Raw genomic sequence first — 7,997 nt, 5'->3', positions numbered from 1 at the left:
CTTTGCACCTCCCCACTGCTGCTGAGGATCTCTAAACACAGGAAACAGCTCTGCACTTATAATCCCTCAAAAATGTAAGTAAACCTAGACTTTGGGCAACATTTTCCAAAGCACTAAGAGACTGAGGGCATGTCTACATGTATGGCGCTGCAGAGATGCAGCTGTACTGATACAGCTGCACTGCTGCAGCGTGTCTGGTGAAGATGCTCTATATGTAAAACCACCTCTGCAAATGGCAGAAGCCATGTCAGTGGGAGAAGCTCTCCCGCCAACATAGCGCTGTGCAGATGAGTGCTTATGTCAGTGTAATTTATGTCGCTTGGGGGTGGGGGATGGAATAGTTGCACCCCTGAGTGACCTAAGTTATGTCGACATAAGCTGTAGTGCAGACATGGCCTTAGAAGCCTAACTCCCATTTTCAAAAATCAATTGGGAACTGAAGTCCCATAGACTTTCAATGAGATTGAGGGCTTGTCTATGTGGTCCTGCAGTGTGGATAGGGGTGTGAAATGTAGCACACCCTGAAATGTGCTGCAACTATCCCGGGTAGATCCTGCTAGTGCAAGCTAAGAGGTACCTAGTTTGTGTTAATCTAGTCCAGTTTGAAAAAGACAACGGTAATGTGAACTATGTGCCTTTTAATTTGGGTAATATCTGATTCTAATTAACAATAAAATCAATGGGATGGGTTTGGTTTCCGGCAAAATGTTGCTAACCAAAAGTTGTTAACATCTATTAAGCGGCATCCACTATATTTATATATTCCAAAATCACCATCCATACCTGTGGCACTATAGATATAACAACTAGTAACTTTTCTTTCAAATGAAACCAAAGAAATCTTTATCCCACAGGCTTATTTAAACAAGTAAATCCGCTGACACCCAAGGACAGCATGGTCTGGAGGACTGAGCACAACATTGGGAGTCTGGAAGTATTGACTTTTCAACCTGGCTCTGCCACTTGTTTGCTCTGTGGTCTTGAACAAGTCACTTCCTTTTTCTTCCTCAGTTTTTCCAATTATACAATGGGCATATGACTATCATTTGATCTCAGGTCCCCAGTGGTTCAGTGCTAAAGACTACTGTGTGACCTACTGCATAATCTACCCTTTTCTGTTGTCCATGTCACCTACCTTTTGTGCGATAAATTAGTAATTATTGTACAGTGCTTTGAACGTGCAGGGTGCTAGATGTTATTATTATGGTGCTTGAAAAAAATTAACCTTGTAAATAATGCAATGGAGAGAAAAGCAACTACAAAGATAACAACATTAGCCCCAGTCCAGTCATGTATATTAAATCCTTTATTATTCGAAATGTATCTGGCTGCTAATCAGACATCTATATATATATATTTTTTTTAAGGATTTAATGTTTTGTACTCTCAAAAAGTTGGTGATTTCATTTACAGCTTATGAAAGCAAAAGACTAATGGTATTGGTTTAAAAAGGCAGGGACAGGGCACTCAAGGCACTGCTACTAATACTCTTTCTATAGCACTGTAGGTGTACTTGACATGGTGTATGTTTCCTACACATAACGTACTTCAGTCCTCACCTGTAAGCCACTCCCCACTGATAGTTTAGTCCTATTGGGCAGCTTTAAGTAGTGACTGGAAAGTGTGACTAGGTGGATGAGGTCATATCTTTTATTGGACCAATGTCTATTGGTGAGAGAGACAAGATCCAATAAAAGATGACATCACACACCTTGTTTCTTTAATAGCCTCGTACTGACACAGCTACAACAATACTGCATACAACGATAAAAAGTGTGAGGAGAAAAGTGATGAAAAAGCACTGCCTGGTAGATAGGGCACTAGATGCTGAATCAGGAAACTTGGAGTCTGTTCCTGGCTCTTTCACAAATGTGCTGCTTGGCCTAGGGCAAATCACTTTGCCTCTCCATGCTTCATTTCCCCTTTGGTTTCTTTCTATTTAGACTGTAAATTCTTCAGGACAGAGACTGTCTCTCAGTATGTGCTTCCTAGTGCAAGTACTGGAGGAACCTACTGGGGCCATGCTCCTCTTGACATGCTGCTCACAAACAAGAAAGAATTGGTAGGGGAAGTAGAAGTGGGTGGTAACCTGGGCAGCAGTGACCATGAGATGATTGAGTTCAGGATCCTGACAAAAGGAAGAAAGGAGAACAACAGGATACAGACCCTGGACTTCAGAAAAGCAGACTTTGACTCCCTCAGAGAGCTGATGGGCAGGATCCCCTGGGAAGCTAATATGAGGGGGAAAGGAGTCCGAGACCTGGCTGTATTTTAAAGAAACCTTATTGAGGGCACAGGAACAAACCATTCAGATGTGCAGAAAGAATAGAAAATATGGCAGGCAACCAGCTTGGCTTAATCAAGAAGTCTTCGGTGAGCTTAAACACAAAAAGGAAGCTTACAAGAAGTGGAAGCTTGGTCAGATGACTAGGGAGGAGTATAAAAATACTGCTCGAGCATGCACGAGTGAAATCAGGCAGGCCAAACCACAGTTGGAGTTGCAGCTAGCAATGGAATTGAAGGGTAACAAGAAGGGTCTCTACAGGTATGGTAGTAACAAGAAGAAGGTCAGGGAAAATGTGGGCCTCTTACAGACTGGGGGAAGAAACCTAGTGACAGATGACGTGCAAAGAGCTGAAGTACTCAATGCTTTTTTTTGCCTCTTTCTTCACGGACAAGGTCAGCTCCCAGATACTGCACTGGGCAGCACAGAATGGGGAGGCAGTGAGCAGCTCTCAGTGCTGAAAGAACAGGTTCAGGACTATTTAGAAGGGCTGGACACGCACAAGTCCATGGGGCCGGATGTAATGCATCCGAGGGTGCTGAGGGAGTTGGCTGATGTGATTGCAGAGCCATTGGCCATTATCTCTGAAAACTTGTGGCAATTGGGGGAGGTAAAGGATGATTGGAAAAAGGCAAATATAGTGCCCATCTTTAAAAAAGGAAAGGAGGAGGATTCGGGGAACTACAGGGCAGTCAGCCTCACCTCAGTCCATGGAAAAATCCTGAAGCAGGTCCTCAAAGAATCCATTTTGAGGCACTTGGAAGAAAGGAAGGTGATCAGGAACAGTCATCATGGATTCACCAAGGACACGTCATGTCTGATCAACCTGATTGCCTTCTATGATGAGATTACTGGCTCTGTGGATGTGGAAAAAGCAGTGGATGTGATATACCTTGACTTTAGCAAAGCTTTTGATACGGTCTCCCACAGTATTCTTATCAACAAGTTACAGAAGTATGGCTTGGATGAATGGACTATAAGATGGATAGAAAGCTGGCTAGATCATTTGACTCAATGGGTAGTGATCAATGGCTCGATATCTAGTTGGCAGCCGGTAACAAGCGGAGTGCCCCAGGGGTTGATGCTGGGTCCAGTTTTGTTCAACATCTTCATTAATGATCTGGAGGATAGGGTGGATTGCACCCTCAGCTAGTTTGCAGATGACACTAAGTTGGCTGGAGTGGTAGATACGCTGGAGGGCAGGTATAGGATACAGAGTGACTTAGACAAATTAGAGGATTGGGCCAAAAGAAATCTGATGAGGTTCAACAAGGACAAGTGCCGAGTCCTCCACTTAGGACGGAAGAATCCCATGCACTGCTAAAGACTAGGGAACGACTGGCTAGGCAGCTGTTCTGCAGAAAAGGACCTGGGGGTTACAGTGGACAAAAAGCTGGATAAGTGTGCCCTTATTGCCAAGAAGGCTAATGGCATATGGGCTGCATTAGTAGGAGCATTGCCAGCAGATTGAGGGAAGTGATTATTGCCCTCTATTTGGCACTAGTGAGGCCTCATTTGGAGTACTGTGCCCAGTTTTGGGCCCCCCACTACAGAAAGGATGTGGACAAATTGGAAAGAGTCCAGCGGTGAGTAACAAAAATGATTAGGGAGCTGGAGCACATGACTTATGAGGAGAGGCTGAGGAAACTAGGGTGGTTTAATCTGCAGAAGAGAAGAATGAGGGGGGATTTGATAGCAGCCTTTAACTTCCAGGGAGGATGGAGCTAGGCTGTTCTCAGTAGTAGTAGATGACAGAACTCGGAGCAATGGTCTCAAGTTGCATGGGGAAGATCTAGGTTGGATATTAGGAAAAACTTTTTCACTAGGAGGGTGGTGAAGCACTGGAATGAGTTACCTAGAGAGGTGGTGGAATCTCCATCCTTCGAGATTTTTAAAGCCCAGCTTAACAAAGCCCTGGCTGGGATGGTTTAGTTGGGTTGATCCTGCTTTGAGCAGGGGGTGGACTAGATGATCTCCTGAGGTCCCTTCCTACCCTAATCTTTTATGATTCTATGTGTATATACGGTGCTTAGCCCAATGGGATCCCTATCTCAGTTGCGGTCTCTAGTTGCTACTGTAATACAGACTGCAAAAACAGTTGTGTCAGGTACTCAAAAGGAGTTTAGCTAATAGCAGAAAACTCCTGTAAGTTAACTAAACCATCATTTATTTAATCTCAGATCTCCAGAAGTCCAAGGCTAAAGGCTACTGACTAACCCACTATGCCATCTTTGTGCTCTGCTGTTAACAGAAAATAACGTCACTGTCTTCATTTTAGTGAAGGTTGATACTAAACAATTTGAAGCATGTACCTCTGGGTACATTTTTTACATATGGGGACTGATCACACACTCATTAAAGTTAATGGCAACCTACCTGTGAGTCATGTGAGAAGGACCAGACACACTGATGATAGACACTCATAGCACTCACTTTTCTAAAATACCAACATGATTAAATCATCATCGAAGAGGTATTGGATCCTGAGGTAGGGAAGTAAGTCTTTTTAGAGATGGGGAGACTGAGACCTTGTCTACACTACAGGTTGCTTTGGTATAATTTACGTCGCTCAGGGGTATGAATTATCCACATGTGCCACTGCACGTGCTGTAGTGGAGACATAGCTGGAAACACAGATAATTAACCAGTGGCTGCTAGCCCAAAGGCATGAGCAAGGCATTGGAACACTTAGATGGTTGTTTGTACTGCAGTAGTGCCTAGACTCACCCAACCAAGATCTGGGCCTCACTGTGTGAAGCTCTCTACAGGCCTATAAAAGAAAGATGCTGGTCAGGGAAGAGCCTAGCCTCTGAATGGATGAGACAGACAACAGAACTTTGTTACTCCCATTTTGCAGACTTAAGCATAATGAGGTTTGGTCCCTGACTAGGGCTTCTAGGCACTACCACCAGGGCCCAAGCATAATTTTTTTGGGCCCAGTACAAACTCGTGACATGGGCCCCCGCCCACACACATACCACAATTCCTTATCCCGTACGTACAATCTCATGAGCCATGAAAATTTTTTTCCTCATGGTAATAGGGGTTGCAGCCTGGGCTGGGCCCCCCCGGGCCTCCAAGCCCTGGTAAAGTGTACCCTTCGCCCCCCCCCCGCCATGTGGGAGCCCTGACTACCACAATAGAAATAATAATAATAATCAAGCACATGACCAACCTTTGCCTCTAATTAGATGAGAACTTGGGAGTTTCTGGCTCCTAGATCAATGTCTAAGACAATGCCAGCTTTCCGATTAAAGTTTCTGAAGTAGGGTGTAAATTATTTCCATAGGAATCCCTTCTATTTCACTACATGCAATTAACTGTGGCTCCAAACAGGCTTTTTTTTTTTTTAATTATTTCAGTGTGAATTCACAATTAACCCTCATTTTTAAGTCTCTTCACATGAAATAATCCTCTTATTTAAGACAGCTGTACTCTGGCTTGCAACTGCTTTGAAATGCATTACAGATTCACTCGTCAGAAAACACACCTTGCTATAAGATGAGACATGAAGTCCTTAGCTTCCTGCTTAAACTGAGCACAGTTATGTATGGAAGAAATCTTTCACCACATAACTAAAATGCCCATAAACCAGGCTGTATGGTTCAACACTTCATTTGAAAGCTAAATACAATCAAATATGAAATTCCCCATGCCCATCCCAGTCCATTTTGCGGCACAGAAGATATCTTTAGCTCCTCCCCCATTTTACTCCTCTGCTCCTGACTGTGGAAAACAGCACGTCTGGGCTGCTATTGGAGCTTCTCAGGGTATGTCCACACAGCAAAAGCTGGAGTTAGCTGGAATCCAGCTGGTATAGGTAACAATAGCAGTGAAGACAATGCAACATGGGCTTCAGCACAGGTAGTACAAGCCTGACATGGGCCCTGGGGAGGTACTGGGCTTGCTAGCCCACTCTGAAGATTTATTCTAACATTTCAAACCTCTGAACAGCTTCAGGGGGGAACCCACCTGCTAGAGGAATATTAGCTCATGCTCCGCCAAATGTGGAATTTCTCCTCCCTCAGTGCTGGAGCAGGCAGGATTCAATGCTGGGCCAGAAGCAGGTTTTCTATCCATAAACACTTCAGAATATTTTTAACTTGATAGTCTCTCTTTAATGAACAACAAGTTGTACTTTCACTGGAGATGACCAATAACTGCTCAGTGATGCCTGCTCTTACTGGAGGTGAGTCTGCTGGAGCACATTGCTGAAAATCAGTATACCACTGTAGTTCAGCAGTCCATCTTTCTCAAATACAATTTTGACTACAATGAACAGAGTAAATTCATTAGCTTTGCAGTGTAACAATGACAAAAAGAGTCTCTTTGACAATCAAGTGCCACAAAGGAGGAGCTTTGAAGAAGATTCCTCTCTCCTGGAGAGGGATGAAAATCTACAATGCTAAGGAGAAGAAATTTTTCATTTTAGATTTTAAGATTAAACCTGAGGGATTGTTTGTGCTGGACAGCTGCCATGTGTCTTGTATCAATAAGTGAATTTCAATTGCCTGGTTCCTAATCATGTTTTTAGGTGATTGTTCTCTAGTGTAGCCCTCTGATTTCTTGGTGGATTAGTACCTAATTAAGTATGTGGAACAGCAGTAATTCAGAGCAAATTAATTGCTAGGACTGGTTTTGAACTTGGTAAGTAATGGCAAACAGTGAATTTGCTATATCTTCAAGAATTACATTCTCTGCTACCTTCTCTGTTTAAAGTATAACCCCAGAAACAGACATTAGAATTTTGGTATTATAGTTTGTAATGCAAAGAAAAAGTGTCTTTGGGACCTGATTCTTATTTACATTACCAGAGCAAGGTAAAAGGGATTTAAAGTGGGCAGAAATTACATTTACAATGACATAATCTAGGACCATTTTGAGGCCCCTTTAAACTGCCAGAGTGGTGTAAAGAGGCTTTTGTGTAAATGAGAACACAGAGAACACAGAATATCTTCTACTCACTGGTAAACACAGTGGTTTCTTCAATGGTAAGGGAAGGCTAAAGTAAGGAGGGATCCTCTCACAGCACTGCATGTTGACCTGGACCAAAGGGCACATTACAGGAAGAACTCCCCTTCACGCTAGAGTAAGGAGCTCAGGGTGAGGCTGAAATTTCACAGAAGCTTGAACTAACTGTGTCTGTGCTCTTGGTTTGTTCTGTGGCTACATGGAAGTCTTCAGTCTCCAGGACAATTAGTCTGGTACCTTTCAAGATCACGAAATTGAAAGAAAACACTGTAGTTTTGAAATATGGCATAGAGGGAGGTGACACTGCATGCTAATGACATATTTTTGATTGCACTAAATGCCAAAACCTCAGGCCACATTGTGGTGGGCCTTCATGCTGATGAGTGGAGTGGGAAGATGGTGGAAGGAGCTTCTCCCCCATACCTGCACGGCCTACAATTGCAGTCCCTAAGGTGAGGGTTGGCCTTGTGGGCTGGGAGTGGGCTGGGTGCACATGGGGAAAGTGGCTGCATAATCCTAAAGCAGCAATCTGCAACCTTCCATGTTCACCTGGTAACTACAGAAGAGATAGTGTCTTAAAGGTAAGACTGAGCTCTGTATTAATGCATAATAAAGCTGCACTGTTAAAACCGTAGAAGTCAAGGAATGCTAAAGCTAAGGCTCTGGCAGCAATATTAACTAGGCCGTGTTGCACAGCCTGTGTGTCTTATAATGCACGTTATAACCAGAGCAGTAACGAATC

The sequence above is a fragment of the Emydura macquarii genome, unplaced genomic scaffold (assembly GCF_026122565.2).
Source record: "Emydura macquarii macquarii isolate MOO-44397 ecotype Brisbane River unplaced genomic scaffold, CSIRO-AGI_Emac_v2 contig_2681, whole genome shotgun sequence".
Lineage (NCBI taxonomy): Eukaryota > Metazoa > Chordata > Testudines > Chelidae > Emydura > Emydura macquarii.
This window is presented reverse-complemented; position numbering follows the sequence as displayed.